Source organism: Lathamus discolor, chromosome 17 (assembly GCF_037157495.1).
Source record: "Lathamus discolor isolate bLatDis1 chromosome 17, bLatDis1.hap1, whole genome shotgun sequence".
In the NCBI taxonomy this organism is placed as follows: Eukaryota; Metazoa; Chordata; class Aves; order Psittaciformes; family Psittacidae; genus Lathamus; species Lathamus discolor.
Genome location: NC_088900.1, coordinates 6897559 through 6918327, shown reverse-complemented (window position 1 = coordinate 6918327; position 20769 = coordinate 6897559). Strand labels below are relative to the sequence as shown.

Genomic DNA, 20769 nt, shown 5'->3' with positions numbered 1-20769 from the left:
CCTATATACACGATGACAGCCACAAAGTGCTGTGCAGGCTGTGATCTGTCCCTGATGGGACATGGGCAGGTTTTCCCTCCTGTTACCAGTATCACCACAGCCTCTCACATCACCAAAAATGCTGCCTAAAAGACTCCTCATTGCCAGCAGTAAGCAAGTTTGCAAATCCCCACATCAGCTCACAGGACTGGCCATTAAAAACATCCTGCCCCTCCTAAACGGAGTCAGTTTTAGCCAACAGCACAGTGGACAGAAAAACTCGTAGCCCCATGTTGCTTCTGGGGAGGCATTTGCTGGAGGAGATTCCCCCTCTCCCTGCTGCAGTGCACCATTGGTCACTGCTACCACTAACCTGCCACCAGCCGCCCCAGGGGAAGTGCTGCCAGGCTACGAACCAAAAGGGTATCAAAGGGCACACGGGGTGTACGTCTCCCTCATTTGCTTTTATTACGGGTATTAATAATAATGACCATCCGAGGCTTCTCAATCACTCTGATTATTTGAACACCTGCTCTTCTAACCATGGGAACGGTTGTTATTGGAGAGAGGCCATTAGAATGGTTAATGGGGCAAATAAATGAGTCTTTGAAATGTCCCTCTCCTCTGCCACCGGTGCCGGGTGAGTGGGAAGTTTAAATGTGGTTCCGTTATTTCCTGCACACCGGTACTTGCAGGAGGGCTCGGATCCCTCTGGCTGGGCGGCTCCAAGGGGCATCTCCAGCAGCCTCCAGCCCTCTTCCTGCCCACACACTGTGAGGGGTTATTTGCCAGAGCCAGTGCCTGTGTAGATGCCCAAGGAATGGAGCTGGATGAGACCAAGGACACGCGGTGCACCCAGCAGGAAGCTGCCTGGAGCCACGCGCTGGCAGGATCCGCTCTGTCTTTGATTTGCGTTTTGTTAGTTTCCCCCTTTCCTTTGACGGCTCCTTCCTGACCCACTTCTCCTCCTTTTCATATTTTATTCCTTTTTAAGGGGCTTTTATTTTTCTCAAAACACTTCTCTTTTTTAGGGAAATCTGCCATCTGTGTTTATCCATTTTTAAACATTGTTTATTCTGCTTCTGAAGCCACGGTGCCGTGTGAGGGATTTTTATCTGTTTCCTGCAGTAGCATCCCTGTTTCTGCGCGCCGGCGTCGTTTGAGGTTCTGATTTAGTCCTAATTTGTCACACGCCTCGGCAAAGCGGAGATAAAACCCACCAAAGCGGGTGGCACTCGTGAGCGGCAGCGGAGCCCTGTCCTGCACCAGGCTCGGGATTCACTTCGTCAAAGTGCTGCATGAAAATTACCAACTGATTGAAATGGCCTCGCTCATGAACCACCAACCACAACACACAACAAAGCCTTGTCCATGCTGCCACGAGGACACCTCTTCCACAGGAAAGCTTTCCGTGCTGTCCTGCATCCCGTGCCCATCCTGGATCTCACCCAGCAACGCGGTACCCAGGCTGCGGCTGCATCGGCGTTCCAGCCCGCCTGCAGCCCCTGGGAATGGTGATGCGAGTAGCAGTGGATATTTGGTAGTTAAAAAAGCAGAATCACCTGAAGGCAAACACAGAGTGTGCCTGGGTTTTTCAATTTAATTTAATAAATTATCTTGGCTCCAGTAATTATTTATTTGAAACAGGAATTTGCTCAGAGGCCCCAAGTTCTTTTAATACTACATTAATAATGTAACCACAGATTACTGGTACAATTCCAGAGCAAGCTAACAGACAGCAGCGCTTATCCTGACCAGGGTTTGAGCCGTTCTCACCCTGAACACAAAACTGCTCCGGCTGGAGCACCCCCCCCAGCGCAGCAGAAGCATCATCCCACAGTTAAACACCACCAGTAACCCTGATGCAGCCTGCCCCGGGGAGGAGGTTTACTGATAAATAAGCTGGCAAATACTGCGTGCTTCCCTTTTCCAGCCCTGAATCAACATTTTCCCCACGCTCTATCAAGCTCTAGTTATATATATCTGGCAAAAATACCCCAAACCCAAACCAACCCACCCAGACAACCAGAACAGTTGCTGACTGGCTCCATATCCTGTGGGAGGTTTTAGCACAGCTTAAAATCCCACTTGGAATACCCACACCAGCTCTGTCCATGTTAGTGACAGCATCCTCACCCTCCTCACACACAACCACTCCGGAGCAGCACTGGCACCATCCACATCCATCCAGAACCCTTTTTCCCTCCCTGCACCTCTCAGTCTGTCCATCCATCCGCTCTGTACTGCCTGGGTGCAACCGCCCCACCTGCATGCTCAGGGGACAGGGATGCTGCAGCAGCCAGCGCTGGCACTGGGTGCTGCTGCACAGGCTCAAGGTCGGCCGCAGAGAGCCTGGAACAGAAACGCTTCATGCACGTCCTTTCTCATGTGCTTTCCCCTCCGCAGCAGTTATGATACCCTTTTACTGGAACAGCTCACTGGTGCTGACAGATGAGCTTTCAGGATGGTGAAATCTCTGTGACACTTTAAGTGCCCTACATGACAAAACAAGGACGTGCGGAATTACCCCACCAGTATTCCGTAAAACACAACTTGTCACAAACCACTGTGCTGTGAGGACGGGCCAGCCCGGCCTGCCTGGAGCAATCCTGCCCATGGAACAGCCGGCACGGGCACAGGGAAGGGGGAGCAGAGGGAAAAACATGGGTCATGGCGAGGAAGAACCTCCTGAGGAGGACAGAGCCTCCTTCAGGCATAAGGGAACTGGCGCTTCCATAGGCAGAGCTGCCTCTTCCTGCCCCTCAGTAACGGATGGGAGCCCAATGGCTGGAACTGCTGGGTGCTGAAGTGATGCTTTAGCTGTTGTGCTGAAGGAGCTCAGTGCTGTGTGCGGGATGCCGACTGTCAGTCAAGTGCCAAGGGAGGCGGGGAGGGAGAGGTGACAGGCGGACAGATCCCTCCCCAGCACTATCGGGGAAAAGGGAATAAATGGGCACAAGCAGCCGGACGCGGTAATGGTGGGATAGAGCCCAACAGAGAAATTATTTTGATGACTCCAAAAGGCCAGGACAGCAAATGAATGATTCATGTGCAAAACCTGCAACACTTCCAGCACGAGGTGCCTGCCCGTTGCGGATGCTCTCCCCACAGACCCCAAAGCTGTGCCTGGGCTGGGACACGAATCCCTGCTTCTGAGCAGGTCCCCATGCGCAGTGCAGCCCAGGGTGCCCGTGCCCCACAAGCGGTGCTGCTCCCAGGCCACGGTCCCTCCCTGGGGCCAGCCACGGCACATCATGGGATAAGAACTTCCCAAGGACTTCTAATGCCACCGCACACCGAGGCAGGAGTCACCAGGGCTGAGGCTCCCTCTTCCTCTAAAGCCAGTGTTTGCAGAGTGATAGGTAAAGGCGAGCGAACCACAGAAACGGCTGCCCGTGCAGATCAGGCTGCAGGGAGCAGTCGCTGCACCCAGCTCTAACCCAGTGCAATGTTCTACTGAGTGCAAACCAAAGCCTTTCCTCTGCACAACTCTATTTGGTAATGGCAGCACAGCCCGCATGAAGGCACAAGTGATGCCTCCATGCAACTTCCCAGCCACCGCTCCTCTCCCGCACTGCGCCAGCCCCGTGCACTGCACCGGAATCAAAGCAAATCAAGTGAACTAACGTGTGCTGCCGACCCAGGCAGACAAGACCGGAGGGAGGATCACGCTCTCCAAACTTTGCAGAAGGGAAATGAAGCGCAGAGAGATGAAGTGACCTGCTTAAGGTCGCATGGGGAGTTTGCCGAGGAGCCAAGAACCGAGCTGAGATCTCCAGGGTCCTCATCTACTTCTTCCACTGCTGCACATCCCTTCCTCCCTGCCTCTGGATAGCCCAGTTAAAAATAAAACTGCATTTCCTTCCCCTTTGGCAGCAACACGACTTCAGTGCAGAAGTCTGTGAACTGCCTGGGCCGCAGCATCACCGGGATGCTGCTGTTTGTCTGCAGTGCTGCGTGCTCTGCGGACTTCAGGGGATGTGTGTGTGTGTATGTATTTGTTTGCGTGTATTAATTAGGTTATGCAGCACTTTCCTCCCCAGAATTAAAGCGGAACCTCTTCACAGGCCCCTTTGAAGCAAATCTCTGTTGCTTCGGAGGAACTTTCATCGCCAGCCAGCGCTCAATGGCTCCTGTTCGTATTGTTCCCTTCAGTTGGAACAAAACTCCTCCTGATAACGGTGAAGAACAAGGCTTTTGGTCCCCAGCGCTGCCAAAGCCGGTGCTGGAATGCCAGAACCGGCCCCTTTGCAGCCCAGGGAGGGGAGAGAACCAGGAGACGGAGGCTTTGGTTTGCCGGTGCAATCCGTGCTGTGTGAACCGGATGGGAGCTCCCTTTGGCTTGTGGCACATCACGACCTGATGCTGCCATTGCGTGTTGGGAAGCGGTGGGCTGGGATTGCTGTGGGATTGCCTCTCCTCCCGACCCCTGCCCCCTTCACCCTGGAGGTGCCCAGGCGGCAAGGTTTAACTGCAAAGCGCGTCCACAAACACCCTCCTGTTTCCCCCGCAGGAGTTCTGATGCTTGAAGCTCTGCCTACGAACACAGCCCCACAGCAAGCGCTGAACCCAACACAGCCCCGAAAGCAGCCCCGAAGCCAACGCAGCCCCAGAACCAGCCCCAAGCAGGCTCTCCCTAGTGCAGGCTCCCCGACACGGAGCTGCTGTTGCTGCCTTTGGTCTGGTGGTGTCTCCCGAAGACAGAGCTGCGAGCGGAGGGCGAGGGGAGGAAGAAGAGCGGCTCTGTTCAGGGAGCAGGGCAACGAAGCCAGGACAGAACCACCGCTGGGTTCAATTGGATGGCTATCGTAAGGCGGCACAGCGGCTCTGGTCAACGGCAGGTGCTGAAGGTACTTATTATCCTTCTAGGTACAGCGCCCTTCGCTTCAAAACGGAATGAGGACATCCTGCAGGAACGGAGGTTGTTTTGCTCCTCATTCACAAACGGGAGGAGGACAGAGGAGCCCTGGCTGCAGCCCTGTGCTGTGGAGGTGCCTGCAAGAGCCCAGCCCCGTGCCGTGGGGAAGGCAAGCATCCCACCGCTCCAATTCCCATGTGCTAGGTGTCATCATTCCCACCTGCTCCCCTGCTTCCTCCATATGTGCCCACCCATCACCAACCCTCCTTCAGCAAGGTGAGACCTCTGCTGCTCCCGACTCACCCCAGGAGCGGGGCATCAACAGCATCCCATGGGAATTCACTTAAACACACAGATACATGCCCAGGTAGAAGGCTCCTGAGCCGACCCGAGCCTGCAGCAGCTCGGCTCTCAGACGAGCTCAGCCGAGGCCTTTCTAGAAGATCATCTCTCTCTAATGGATCCCCTTTAATATCAGGCAGCCAAAATGCAAACAATATGTTTTGGAACAATTATTTCCCTTTCCAGAGGAACAAAGTCGCTTGGCCTGGGCTCTTCGTCGTGTCCTCTGCTGCGTGCTGTAATTGCCCTGAGATGCTCTACCTGGGGAGAGCCTTAATACATAATTATATACCATTAGCGATGAGAATAACATGACAACTGCTTTGGATAATCACCCAGCGCAGCGTTGCTGCCAGTCTCCTAGCTACCACAGGCACAGAAGCACGGGTCTCATTTTGTACGAGAGGGCACTTCGGAAGAATTATTTAAAGCCGATAATGGAAACTGCAGACACACAGTCCCGGTTCCACAGCGCCCGGGTGCAAACCAAAGGGGAGATTCACCACAAAGGCCAACCAACCAGGACGGGTTTACATTAGAAACCAAAAGGAAACAAAACAGCGGATTAGGAGCAGAGTTAATGCAGCAAAGGGGAAGGCAGCCTTCAGAAATGGTGTGCCTGGATACCTGCTACTGATTTAAAGACTCCAAGAAGCCATCCCTAGGAGAACTCTTCCCCTGGTTTACGACTGTGCTGCTAGGAATCTGTCCCATATTCCCCACCTGAGTTTGTCCAGCTTCCATGCCTAAGCACACACCATTTCACCATGTAACCCCACGTAACTGCAGGTGGGGACATGCCAAGATCTCTCTCCCAAAGCCTGAAAACGTCTTTCTTGTCTGAAGCACCAAGGCTCGCACCTCACCCACCTCCAGGACCTCCTCCTTTCTCCTCTCCACAACGGGACCAGGTTTAACTCCCTCACGACAGCAAGAGCAGCGGCACATACAGTGTCCCACGACATTTAAAGGGGATACACCTCGATGCTGGCCCTTCCCTATGACAGGCAGCTGTGCAAGATCAACAGCGCACCCCATCAGCAGGCTGCCGGCATCCCCTTGATGCCCTGTGCTTGCAACAGCACGGTCCAGCCTGCCCCACACGCGCTTTGGGACCTCACCAGCTCCATCACCCCCCTCCAGCTCTCCGCCTTCGGAGTGTTTTTCACTCTGAAGGATGGGACTGTCAACCCGTCCCTGGTGAATAAAGCAAAGCAAACAGAGACCTTGGGAGGTGCTCCGAGTCCCAAGGACAAGGCTGGCTGCTGCCAAGGTCACAGGTACTGTGATATTCATCTTCATTCCTCACCATCACCGTCCGCAGCCTTAGCCGGAGAGAACCGAGGCGTTTCCGGGCTGCGCGTCTTTAAAGGATGAGGGAGCACAGGATGGTTCAAGAGGAGATTGCTTCATAAGACAATGGCTGAGCTGATAATGCCAGCTAAAGTCAGGCCACCGGGGACCTCTTACAGTGTTAAGATCCAATCAACTTTAAAATATTACAGTCTCAGGCAGGCGGCGAGCCTTGGAATAGAAAACACGCGTCCTGTTTCCTTTACCAGGAGGCAGAAAAAACCCAAAGGCCCGTTCTCCCTGTCCTCACCCACCTAGTGAAATATTTATGGTGTTTGTGCATGCTGCTGTGTTAACATCACATTTCCAGAGCTCAATCTATAAAACCTCTTGTCAACCCCCTCGGCACGACGCTACCAGCTGCGCGGGAGAAGCGGACGGCAGAGCCGCGGAGGGCAGAGCAGCAAGGACATGAAGCAGTGCCTCGGGAGAGGCTGCAGCCACAGCCCTCCGCATCTTACCCCCTCCATATGCGACACGCCGCATTTCTGGGGGCCCGAGGACACACACCTCCCACGTCCCAGGGGGATGTGTTGATATCGCCCTTGCATTGCCTATCCACTGGGATGCTGCTACACAGCTCGGGAGGCTCTTTGCAACGAGTCCATGCTCTATATACCTCTGTCACTGCCTGGGAAGCGCTGACGTGACACGCCATTACTTTGCCTTCTCCGGTGGCCACAGTGGGATGGCAGCGGTGATGGCTGCGTTATATATTTTATCATAAAACCAAAAGCAATGACTACAACTGGCTCTTAATAAAAATGTGCGTCTCTCACCGGTGCAGAGCGTGAGTTGAACACTGCGTAACATCGAGCAATTTGTAGCGCCTGTACATGCTATCATGCAAACGTCCCCAAAGCGCCCCATGAAAAAGTCAATAACATCAATAAAATCAACAACAAATACAAAGCAGCCTGGCTTGGCAGCGAGCTCTGTTCAAGGGGAAACATCTCAAGTGCCTTCTAAACAGGCTTTAAGGGGAGAACCATCCCCACGCAGCACGCCACAATGAACATTAACAGATGAGGGCACGCAAGGCAGCATCACCCCAGCCTGCTCTCCAAGGCAACACCAGACTTCGGATCAGAAGCAACACGCTGCCGCCGTGCATGGGGTGAGGAGCATCCCTGCACCTCTAAGGGCCCCGAGTCAACCCAGGCACCTCTGGAAACTATCACAATACAAGCAACAGGTCAGTGCTCTCCCCTCTACCGCTTCTTGCTGGGGTTTAGAGGATGTCTCCTAAACGTCTTCCTCACGTCTTTGTCGTCTGATGCTGCCCTACTCTTCCCACCTGCCTCTAAGTTATGCCACTTCTTTTATTATGTACCCATTCATCCGTCCCCGAGATTCAAATCCATCCTCCTTTATGAAGAATTAACTTGTTGGAGCTGATTTATGAAGACTGGCAGGCACCTGTGCTGAAGCAGTGCTCTAATACGTTCATCATGAAGTCCTGTAGTTATTCCTAAAAGAGCTCATGTTAATGCCTCGCATTAAAATTCATATTTTATATCTACATAACTAGATGTCTCTCTGCAATCTTTAAGATATGCCCTTCAGAACCTGGAGGTTTTCCTTGGCTTTTTCCTTGATCAGGGATCAAAGCTATGAGGGTGACAGTTGCCCATAAACAAGGGTGGCGTTGGCACAGGGTGGCAGGTCATGAGGGCTCTATGCCCTGACAGCTGGGACTCGTCGAATGACATCCTCCACCAAAAGTGACTCGATCCTGCTAACGCAGGCGACGCACCATTCTCCTTAAGAATACAGCCTTCTCTAAATCTCCCTCAACTGAGCGGAGCCAGACGGCCTGGAACACAGAGGTTTCAGCTTGGCATTCTTCTGGAAGACTTCCCAATTTGCAAGGGGCAAACAGAGGACGAGCCCCGAGGAGCCTCTCATGTGAACCAGCTCGTGGAAGAAGCAATGGGCATGAAAGCAGAGCCACGGGGGGTAAATCCTCAATAGTTTGTGGGAATATGTTTCTCCCTTTCGATGCAGACATATTCCATTCTCACAAGTCCCTGGCAGAAACGAATCCGCTGGAACCCAGTGAATCCGGCACGAGTTCAGTCCGAAACCTAACTGGCCTGCGTTCACTCAAGCTGGCCCAAGAGCCCAGCCCCACATCCCCCTGTTCTCCCAACAGGTTTCCCTTTGAATACCAAATGTTTGCCTCTCTGCTCCGGGTAGGGCTGCTGCAGGGGCCTGAAACCTGCTCGAGTTTGCTGGATGGAGCAGAGCAGCTCACGTGCCCAGGGACCTCCGGAATCCCTGCTCATCACCCAGGACCCTGCTGCAGAAGACTCCACCACCCTCAGCCAGGCACTCCCAGTGCCTGGTTCCTCATCCCTGCCTTCCTCCCTGCTCCGCTACCCCTGGTATCTTTTCCAATTCAATGTGCTGGGCCCCGAGGCCTCACCAGGAGCCTTCACATCTCTTCCCATTGCTGCCCATGTTTGGAATGTGCCCTGCAGGAAAGCACCAGCAGAAACAAAGCACCTCGAGCTCATGGCCCAGGCCAGTGTTCTGCTGCTGATCATAATTGACCACTTAGAGCCTGAGCTGCAGCACTGATTTGGTAGGACTGCAGGCAGTGCTGTTTCTCTCTCTAAGGTGCAGGGAAAGAAAGAAAAGAAGAGGGAAAGTTAATCTGAGTTTGTTTTGCTCACCAGTGCAGCAAGAAAACCTTGTCCCTTGGTGTTACTTATGTAAGGAGCAGGCTTTGTTGGAAACGCTTGCACGTGGATAACCCCTGCTCCAAAGCAGCTCCATCCTCAGTGAGGCAGACATGGAGGTTTTCTGTGGCACGGCCACTGTGCGGCTTTTAGCTCCCTATGAGGGAGGTGGCACTTTCATGAGCCGAGAAGCCAGGATGGCTTTGAGCAGGATGGAATGCCAGGAGGCATGGCCATCACCCAGCCAGTGCAGGGAGCGAGCGGATGTCTTCATCCCGCTCCCGCCCCTGGATCTGATCCAAACCAGATTGAAGCCAGTGGAAATCTTCCCATCGGCTCCCCTGGGCGTTCAGCCAGACGGTGAGCGGCGTATTGAGCTCCTCGGATGCAAGACGGAAAGACAGACGGGAAGCCCGAGCAGAGCTGCCGCAGGACTCCCTTGCGAATGCACAAGTGGGTTTTGCTGTGCAGAGGACACGAGCACAGCCCTTCACAGCTCTGCTGCTGCCGGGGAATCACCCGAGACCTCCCCTTGGGAATCTGGCATCGCTCGGCACGGTGAGTCCCCTCCTGCCCCTGCCTCCTGCCTGCATCCCGCCTGCTCGATGGCGATGCCCAGCTCAGCACCGTGGGATGGCTCTGCTCCGCTCTCCCTTCGTGATCCGTTTTCATGGGACGGCGCACAAAACGACATCTAATAAACTGCCCACGGTGACCTCCCCTCCCCGTGTCCTTTGAAGCTAAGCTGAATGCTGGCTTTGAATCCCCTCTGTTTGTTATGTGTAGCAAAGCTTACGTGGTCCTTGGCTGGCATAAATTGTAGAGCATTAGGAGCAGGAATAGGAGGAAGATTCTGCAAGATGCCCTCCCTAGTAGCTTTGCTAATTAAGCCACCTCTGCAGCCTTCCCCAACATCCCTATGTTGTGACAAAGTGAAGAGCACATTCCAGTGAAACTATTAAATTATATGGTGCAGATAAAATTCAGATGAGACCATTACCGGGCGATCGCCAGCTGAACACGAGCTGCAGCGTGCTCAGGTGGCCAAGAAGGCCAAGAGCACCCTGGCTGGTATCAGAAATGCTGTGGCCAGCAGGATGAGGGCAGTGATCATCCTCAGTGAGGCATCACCTCAAATCCTGCGTTCAGTTCTGGGCTCCTCACTACAAGAGAGACATTGAGGTGCTGGAGCAGGTCCAGCGAAGGGCACTGGAGCTAGTGCAGGGTCTGGAGCACGGTTTGGGAGCAGAGGGTTGGACCTGCAAATATCCTGCTGAAAACGTTCCAGTTCCCTTCGGCAAGGAAGAGCCCTGGCTCCCCACACCAAAGCCTGGCACTACAAAGCCTGCTGCACCAGTTAATTCATTACTGGAGGGCGGTTATATTGTACCGATGGGTGGTCATCCTTTGTCACTGTAAGACTAATTAGCTATGAGGCCCCTGGAGCTTTTTGTCTGCCTGCTTGTTTTAAACTGTTATTCCCTCCAAGCAAACAGCAGGTACACGCCGCTTTCATTCCTTAAATAAGGCACATCCAAGGAGAAATGAAAGGGAGAGCTGGAGACGAGGTCTTCTGCGGCTCGGAGGCGTTTGGGGCGCCCCGTGTGCGTGCCGCAGCCTCTGTGCCTGCAGAGCCCAGGAGGTGCCAGCAGCGAGCGCACGGCAACGGGATAAGCGACACCATCAAGAAGAAACTCCGAAGGCAAAAGCAGCTCTGGCCTCCAGGTCTGCAGCTTGCGCTCCCTGAACACGACAGATTCTGCTGGGGAAGACATTTCCGTGCAGCTGTGCCTTTACGGGCACGGGGAGGGGGACGGGAAAGGCATCAGGTGGAGCTCTGGATGTCTGCTGTTGTTTATTCTTTGTATTTTCACACTGCCAAGAGGCCCTGGGCACTGAACAGCCCTTTGTGCGAGGCACCAGACACACAGGGCAAGGCGCATTTCCCCCAGGCCCATGCAAGTTAGAAAGAATAGAGACTATAATAGACGTGTTATCACTAGATGAGAGCTCGCCCTAAAAAGTTATCTCTATCGAGCAATTCATCTCCAGACCCAAATGATGAATTTCATGGCCCAGTTTCTTTTCTCACGCCATCCCCCCCTTGCCAAGGCTGCTTTTGGGAGGGTGGGAGCTGCATGTGGAGGGAAACAAGTGCTTTCCCTTCACATCTTCATGGGTGATGTCCGCACAGTGCAGGGAGCAGCGCCGTGCGTGAGCAGCAGCAATGGTGCCAGAGTGCAAACAGTGACACTTCCCAGTACCAGACGGGGTGCAGAGGGGAGCTGCTGAGACCAGGCTCTGCTCTGATCTCACTTGCATCTCACCAGTTTAAAATCTTAATTGAAATGCCACTTGAAAGCCTCCCGCTCTCTTCCGAGCACAGGGAGGGGAGATCAACCCCGCAGTACTGAAGCAAACACAAAGAAGCCAGAGCACTGTTTTTTCTAAGAAGGCCCTTTTCTGAAGGCACAATCGTACATTTCTGCTCCCCTGCCTTGTTGGCAGCACTGCCCACAACCAGCAGAGGTATGGATGTGGTCCTTCTCCAGACAGGAAAATCACCGACCAAACTAGGCAGGAGCAGTGTCAGCTCCAGACATGCCAGCCAGGACACAGCACTGCCATCCCTCTCCAACTGCTGTCTCCTTCTTGGGTTTGAGGAGGGGAAGAGGAGGAGGGAGAGCACTCTGTGTGTGCAAGGCCGGGATGTGACCCCCTGCAGCACTGCTTGTCCTGCTGGTACATTGTGATACCCCAACCCCCAGATGCAAAGAACTGGTCCAAGCACTGCAGCTCCCTCCAGCGCTTCTGCTTAAACCCGGTTTGAACAAAGGAAACCACATGCAGAAAAGCAGAGGGGGTGTTGAGGATCGGGGAGCCTCCAGCAAGTGTAAACACAGAGCACGTATGGATTTCATAAGGAGTAATCCTGGGCCGTGCTGCTCAGCCTCCCAGCAACCAGAGCAGCGATGCGCCGAGCCCCTCCGAACGCTGCTCGCCCCGCTCTCCTCTGATCCCCCCCCAGCTCATTTCACCAGAGCAGCAGAGACTGAAGATAAGTATTGATTCACAGAGAATGAAGCTTCCAGGCCTCATTTTCCAGGCGCGCCTGGGAATCACCTGGGAGCGTGTGTCGGGAAGGGCTATGGACAGAGGGGTATGGGCGAGCTGCAGCCCTGGCTTTGCCCCAGTGCGCTCCCTCTGCTCAGGGACACCCATCATCCCTGGTGGGCTCCCCAGGTGCCCGCACTGCACCCCAGGCTCTTCCCTCTGCCTGCCCCAGCCTCCTCCAGACCCCACAGCTTCACCAGGCGCCTACTGTACATGGGGGAGGAAGGGAAAACCCAATCTGGCCAAAACCCGGTCAGCCGCAATTCCACCTTGCTGCGGTTCGGCAGCCGTGTTTTGGGTGCGGCACACAAACTGTTTGCTCATTTAGGAACAATGGAACTTAAACGAGGTGCGAAAAGGAGGGAACTAAAAAGCGAGGCTTTCATCTGGAGGATGCGGCTTTGATAGGGCTCAGAGAAAAGCTCTTTTCTCCGGGGGATCATAATTACGGGTCTTTGCTGTGAGACGTCCGGTGGGCTGGATCTTCACAGGCTTTTGGTGCTCCCTTCCCCGCCCCCTCACATTGCGACTTCAAAGCAGAAGGGAATAACTCCCAAATAGCATCATTTTGTTGATCAAAACCCTGCACTACACACTGGCCCACATGAAGGAACCGGATTGGAGCTCTTCATTCTCGACAGACGAAACAACACCTCAGGGCCATGGTGAGCAGAGGACACAGCAATGGGCAGCAACGGGCAGTGCCCTGCCCGGGCAGCTCTGTTTCATAGGGAAAGAGCTGCCTGCCCAGCTCCGGCCGTGCGGTCAGGGAACACCAGATTATCTTGCTCCGGGCACCGGCATTTAGGAGAAAATGGCTTTCTTTCATCTGCCCGAGTCAATCTCTTCCCAGCACTTGTGAGCCTGACTGCTGCCAATTTCCGCTGCAGAAACGCAGCCATTCGGAGGGGAAGGCATTAGTAAGGAAAAGATACCCATAACATTTCAAATGAAGCTCTTTTATGCCTGTCTCTCACACCCCACCTCAGGCTGTGTCTCTTTTCCAGTGTTTTGCTATTTGTTCTTTGAGAAAAAGAGAGATTTTTCCTGTTGAGAGGCCACAGCCCCATGCCCAGGCATGAAGGAGTTTCTGCACTATGTATATATATATCTATATATATATCTATGTATACAGTAAAGGACTTAAATATATAGCAGAGAACTTAAATATACAGTAGAGCACTTCTCTACCTCTACAGTACAGTTTACTGACGTACTAGCGTCCTCTGCTTCCATAGTAGAGGACTTAAAGTGTGTGCCCTTGATGCTACGCAGAGCCACAGTCTTCCAGGGTGCGTACGGGCACGTGGCTCCGACCATTTTCCACTCATCCTTCTGGGCCTGGATATTGCCACACATATGTTATGAAAAATTACCCGCTGCTCGGAGAGCTCAGAGATACAATAAGCTCCACATCAACATTAATGAACCCCTGTCTCTCCTGCGAGAGCAAGCTAATGTAATAACAGCGTTATATTCAGCAAACAAATGCTTGAGACAATTTTTTTTAAGCACCAGACAGTAAACAGGACCCAAAATATCCTCATGAATTACAAGAGTCTAAAATCCTCTGCTGAGAAATTAATTTAACAGCAGTAAATACTGGAGCAATTTCCCCCATGTGAAATGCCACCGCAACATTCAGTTAAAAAGCTTCACTGGAACAGCACGTGGGCACTGGTGTGGGGAGGGAAACGGGGCTCTGGCTGCATGGGACAGGGAAAGCCACCGGGTGCTGGCACCGGGATGAAGGATGCGCCTTCCCCATGGAAGGGGCGAGGGAAAGAGCAGGGACAGAAAGCTGTGGGGAGATGAACTGGGGCTCATTGGAAACACTCACAGTAACTAGTGATGGGGCTACAGGATTCCCTTCCTTCTTCAGGGTAATACTGGTTATTAATGGTCACACATTTCAGCCTCCGCTTCCTTACTGGCCTCCCACCCCTCTGCAGCCTCTACCTGTTGGAGCAGTTGTCCAGGGAAAGCAGGCTCTCTGCAATGTGCCGTCCCTTGGAGGCACATTTTCTCTTCCCATTGGAAACACACCAAACCCAAGTGCTGCCCAACAGGGATCAGTTCCAAGCCTACAGAAGCGGTCTGGCATCAAGGAGCGACAGTGCAGCCGCTGCCGTGCAGGCAGACACTGTGCTCTCACCTGCAAGACGCCCAGGAGAGGCGCGGAGAGAATCGCTCCCTCAGTAAATACACCGGAGAAGCTGAAATCAACCTGAACTTTCTATGAAGACAGATGATTAAAATATAAATAGACATGTTTGTTCCCAAGATTGATGGCAAGCGCTCGGCGCAGCCTCGGCATTAATCAGGGAAGCACAATTATGTCTTTGCACAAAAAAACCTATTAAAACCCTTCCCTGCCCCAAGCAGCGGGGGAAGGAGGCAGCCGGTGCTGAAGGCCTGAGGAAAAGGCTGGGGATGCTGCCCTGCAGGGACGGGCTTTGCTTGGCTCCAAGGCTTGCACGGCACCTTCCCTTGTTTTCACAAGAGGTTTTCTTCTCCTTCCTGGGTTCCCACCTCTGATAAAAGCAAAAACTCATCTGGGGACTCAGTGCAGAAAACCATCGGGGGGGGGCGGCTGGGGCATTTGGTACCCAGACATCACACCCTAACAGCTTATCTCTAGAGGAAACACTACAGGTTCCTGTACTCAAATCCATCCAGGAACAGACAAAGACTTTCTTTCTGTTTCTTTTTAATTAACCTCCTTCTGTTCCCAAGAGGAAAAAAAACCAACCCAAACCCTTTTATCCTTGTGCGTTTGACACCATTCCAATTTCATCATTTGCTGAAAATAGCCTGGATGGGTCCCAATAAAGGAGCTGTTGCAGCCGGAGCAGGTGGGACCGCTGGTGTCAAAGCAGCTCATCACTGCCCATTCCAAACCCATTTCCCACCACTTAACGACATCGCCAATCGAACTGTCTGGGCTGAGATGGGACAAGGGAGGGCCAAGTTCAGCTCAAGAACAGCACTTGCCTTCGCAGGGCACTCGGTTTTCCTCATTTCTGCCGCACGGGGCCACAACAATATGTGCTTATGGTGTAAGGCATATATTAAGTGATTTTTTCACTGCGTACAGCCTAAAGCTCAAGACAGCAAGGCGGGGAGGGCTCGAACCCGAATGACGGCGCTTGAGGACTTAAGCTGGGTTTCTCACTGCTTATGCATGGTCCGGCAGCACCGTAAACACCGAGGAGCACACGCAGAGGCCAGCCCAGACCAGCTTCCAGCCTCAGACACCCCCGTGCCACCGGCGGGCCCCCCGGCCCCGGCTCCTCCGCACCCACCCCCGGGCTGCGCGGCTGGGAGCAGGAAGCGGGGCCGGGTCAGGGCGCGCTGGAAGGAGCGCTGTTACCGCGGGGGCCGGGTAAGCGGAGCGCGGCCGCGTTGCCATGGAGCTTGTCGAGGTAGGCACCGAGCACGGGGAAGCCGCTGAATGAGCTGACCCCAGCGAGCCCCTGCGCCCGCCCGCAGCCGGGGACGCGATGGGGAACCTCGAATGGGCTGGGGTTTCCTCACTTCCCTGTCCCCCCCTTATGTCTTCAAAGCCGTTTCTGGGCAATGCAAGGCATTACACTGGTAAGGAGCCATTTTCGCTGCTCTCCTCATTTTCTTGTAGCCCCTGCAGGCTCTCCAAGGACATTTCAAGGCATAATTACGCTGCTAAATGTTATTGCCTGAGCTCCTGCTCATTGCCCGCGGGGTGCTGCTCAGTGAAGATTCTCCGTAACCCCGCTCTGTGTCAGGACGGAGGGGAGGAGGTGGGAGGTGGATGTAGCACCACCAGCCTCACATCCCTCCCCGGGAAGGGATCAAGGGCCAGGCCAAAGCAAGAGATTGATTTGCGGGAGCTGCACGCGCGCGCGTGAAGCCGTGTGTGACAGCCCCAAGATTCGTTTGACATCTCTCTCCACGCAAGGTCAAGTTGTGCTCTGCGGCTGCTGACTCAGGCGGCCGTGGTGCTGCTCCCAGCGAGGCGCTGGGATGCTGCCTCAGCATGCCTGGCATCGCGGCCACAGGCTTCCAGCCATGCAGCATCTCCCATCCGCATCCCACCGGCAGGAGCATACCTGCTTTGGGCAGCGTGCCGCTCTTTGCCAAACCTTGCAGGGCTTCCCCACATCATTTATTCAGGTAGCAACGCCTGCTCAGAGTTGGGGAAGTTTTCTGCATGGAGGCCTATCCGAGCTGTTTGCCAGCTGGAAATGTAAAAGGAGGAAATGCCATGCAAGCCACAAACATCTTGACAGCCTCTAAGTCACTCCCCATCACTAGTTCCCTACACAAACACTGCCTTGCTGCCCTGGGCAGAGCAGAGGGGAGATTCATCCCACAGAGCTCTCATCTACGGCGGGTCCGAGGCCCTGAACGAGCTCATCATCACAAGGCAGAGCACGTTCCCCGCTCATCGCGTGCGCCAGCCGGGAGATGGGTCTCTGCTCTTCACATTATTTACTTTTTATAGACAAAGCTGTGACCCTGGACTCCTTTTTAAAGCTTATCCATCATGGACTCCTCTCCCGCTCATCGTCGAGCTGAGAAGAGAACACTGTGTGGGGAGGGATGCAGGATCTATTCGCAGCTTCAGACCATGGATACACTCAGCATCAGGGAAACCCCCTCCCAAATCCCATTCCTGGGATAGCTGACCCAGCCTGGAATTGTCATGTCCTGCAGAGCCCCTGCGGCGTTCCCTGAGCCAGACCGATGCGGGAACAGGCACGCACGTCCTGCTCTGTGGAATTTGGGAGCCGAGCAAACAGAAAGCAAGGAATAGTGGGGATGTTTGCATGGGAATCAAAAGGAACACGCTGTCATCATGCACTGAGCTCAGCCCGAGAGCCCCGAGTACAGTACATCGAGTGCTTTATTGAGTGTGTCTGGAGAGAGAACAGGTGAAATAACTGAGTTCAGGGATGAGGCCACGATTCCTGTGGCTTTGGAGAGCTGAGACTATCAATACGAGAGGTCAGATAGATTTTCATGAAACGGACTGGTGATGCCAGATCCTCTCAGCTGGAAAAAGAGAGCCGAGAAAGCTTTTGTCCCCTGTCTTCAAATAGCTCTCCATTTCTGAGAGCGCCTGTGTCATCCCTGGGTGTTTGGCAGTCACACTGGGGGAAGGCACTGCTGCTGCCTCACTACAGCCCAGTGTTAACTTTGAGGTGTGCTAATCTGTCATCCCCTTCCTTCCTTTCATCTCCAGGCAAGCCTCAGAGCCACTACACCTTAGCAAGGGAAGGGACAGGACCGCTCCAGGCTACCGAGGCGGATTTGTGCGTTGTTTGGTTTCTTCTCCGCGCACAAGGATGGGGGAAAACAAAGTTAGATATAAAATCCCTTAAATTATTTGAAGAAGAAAAGGGCCTCAGTGCGTGCCAGGCAGCCTTTGGGGGAGCAGGGGGTAGAGCCAGCCAAAAAGCGACTGCTGAGCATATTAAAGAATGGCATTATCAAGCGGAACAGACAAGACATGTATATAATGCATAAGTAGTGTTTGCTGCTTCTCCAAACAACTCATAGATCACCAGGACACAAGCTCCTAGGAAGAGCAACAAAGAAAAGGGAGAGGAATGTGCAGCCGCATCAGAAGAGACATGTCTGCTGCTGGGAAAAAGGAAAAGCCTCATTGAAGCCCAGTGTCTGAATGGGGCTGGGAGATGCCTGGGGACCTGGGGGACCACAGAAGGGAACCTGCACACAGGAGCCGCAGGAGCTGAGCCCCATTCGGGCTGTCCTAGGTCCCAGCCTGCCCATCTTCACACACGGTGCCAGCAGCAGCGCTGAGCCCAGGCAGCCAGCGGGGCCGTGCTCTTGGCATCCGTCTGCCAAGAGTGACCTTCACCCACTGAAGAGACACGGGCTTGAACACTCAGAAGCGTAAGGCAGGTTCATTTGCTTCTCATTGAGCATATTAAAAGGATATTACTGCTACAAACAAGAAATCTAAATGAGCCCCCAGTTGCAGCTCTGGATAAGGCTGTAGACTAAAGGTGCAGGGCAATGATTAACACGCCTCATATAAACCACTTATTGTTCGTAAACAAGGCGAGACACTTTCTCTTTTGATAAGTGATGGAAGGGCCATAACTGAGCTGTACAGAGACAAAGAGGCAGAAGGGAGCACACCCCGGCTGTGGTGCCTCTGGAGCGGTCCCTTCCTCACCGTGCCCCAGCTCTCCCAGAGGAGGAGCCGCTGTTTGTTGGGGCTCGGAGCACAGCCCCGACCCGCTCCACACATTCTGTGTTTCGGAGAGCACAAAACCAGCTCGGGGCAAAACCCCAGAAGCCAGACTGGAGCCGAGGACCTTTCCCCGGGCCCTTGTTGTGACAGAGAAGGGAAGAAAGGAGATGGGAAAGGTCTCGCCGATGCAGCCTGGCAGGGAAATGAGATCGTTATTAGTGATGGGTTTAGATGGCTGCTCGCAGACCTCCTGGGCTCTCTAAGTGCCTCTGATGAGAGGCGACCGGCGAGGAGAGGTCCCCTCGGAGGTGCTGCCCCCGGCTCGTCTGCTCCCAAACGCACCAGCCCCTCCGGCTCCCTGCTCCAAGGCAAGGACACGGCGGGAAGCGGAGCCTTGGAAAGCTCCTGCCGCCGAGAAATCAGTCACTTTAATTACCCCCTCGCACTGTATTTATCTCCATGAAAGGTCCCCTGCTCCTTTGTCACTGACTTGCAGGGTTAGCAAAAGGAAGCAGGAATGATCTATGTGCTCATGTATTTATCTCAACAGCACCGCCTCAGAAAACACAGCCTGCCCCTGCGGCTCCTGAGCTCACAGGCTCCGCTCAGCCCCATCAGACGGGGGCTGTGAGCAGGGGATGCGGGGCAAAGGGGAGCTCAGCTTTCCAGGATGCTGCAGGGCTCCTGCCTGGCCTTGAGCTCCGGCATTCCAAAGCGGGGAGGAGACTGTGCCTCAGGCAGGTCATTGCCCCGTCCTTTTCACTGCTCCGAAGGTGCTGGGAGTGGGTCCTGGCTTGCAAGGAGGGGGGAAGGCCAGGCCAGCCCAGCGCTGATAGCCACACATCCTCCACTGTGGGTACCAGCAAGGGCTCCATCTGCCCAGCTCCATCTACTGGGGGGTGTTTTCTGAGACAAGAACCAACTGCCACTGCTATGTAGCCCCCAGCTACACAGCTGCATAGCCAGGCACCGACCCACAGACACCACATTGCTCCTGCACAGCCTAGGACCACTGCCTGCTCCCTGCCCCACGGCGTGGTGTGAGAACCAGGACGAAGAATCACTGCCTTTGTTCACTGCAGGGCTGCAACGCCGCTGAGCCACAGAGGAGCGCGGCTCACGGGAGGCTGCAGCAAGCACCTTCCCCCGAGACATGGCTCCTAAACACAGAGGGGCTGTTTGTGTGCACAGCTTCCATCCTGCCAAAGCACACAGCTCCAAACAAACACCCAAGTAGCCACCTGCCTGGTATTTATGAGCTGCAGCAGCTGCTCAGCCTCCAACCATGGCTGTCCTGTGCCAAACCCAGCAGATTGATGTGTTTCCCCTAACACCGAAGGCCAACCACAAGCCTGTCTCTGTAGGGCAAATGGCTTTCTCAATGTTTGAGTGTAAAGACAGTGCCCCAGCTCCAGTCCCAGTGTGCTTCTCAGCAATGACTTCGCCTTCCACAAGCACAGAGACACCAGAAACTGGAGTAAGACCCATATGACAAACTCACACAGCGCCATAGGAGCAAGGGCTCCTGGACATGGGCAAAAACCAGCTCAGCTCCACATACAGCTTATCCCCTACCTTCTTTCTACCACAATCACTCCTTGAACTTCCAAGCAAGGCCATCAACAGACAGTACTGGGGCCTGAGAGCACATGGGCTAACAGCATGCATCGAATAACCAAACCGAAACCATTTCTGCTGCATAAATGGAGAAACAAAAGACCAAGAGACTCACCCAGGGTCCCCGGAGAAGGCTCTGGAGGAGCAGCACCATTCTGCACCCAGCTCTGAGGGGCTGAGCTCCTCTGCACTGCTGGGACATAAGTAGCTACACCTGCCTGTAGGGCAGCCTCATCCCTCACCTTGTTACTCACCTGCAAGCACCCAGGCCCTGCCCCCTTCTTGATGATGCTCAGGGATTCCCCATCTCCCTCATCCCACTGGCACTCCCAGCTTGTGCCACTGCTCGGCCCCACGCTGTTCCACCTGCGGCTTGTGCGGAGCAGAAATTGTGCTCTGCTGGCAGACCCACTTTTGTCACGATTTCCTCCTGCCGGTATTAATACCCGATCTGATTCCATTTGTTCCGTTTTACAGTTCATCTCCCGCAATTGCCTGGCTTTAGAAACAGTTTTTGAGGCAGATTATAAATAACTGTTGTATTGCACCTTGTATTTTAAGCAAATTTGAGACTTCCCTGATGAGGTGCCTTCCACCAGAGAGCCCTGTTCAGTCAAGTA

The 20769-nt window shown here is 54.0% G+C and overlaps 1 long non-coding RNA gene across 1 annotated transcript; it reads right to left on the bottom strand.

Annotated features, from left to right (window-relative positions):
• Positions 1-424: 424 nt before the first annotated feature.
• Positions 425-20311, bottom strand: LOC136022988 (uncharacterized). The gene is made up of 2 exons (XR_010616433.1): positions 20265-20311; positions 425-1541 (listed from the first exon to the last, which is right to left on the bottom strand). It is a non-coding gene; the product is annotated as an uncharacterized LOC136022988 (long non-coding RNA).
• Positions 20312-20769: the final 458 nt, after the last annotated feature.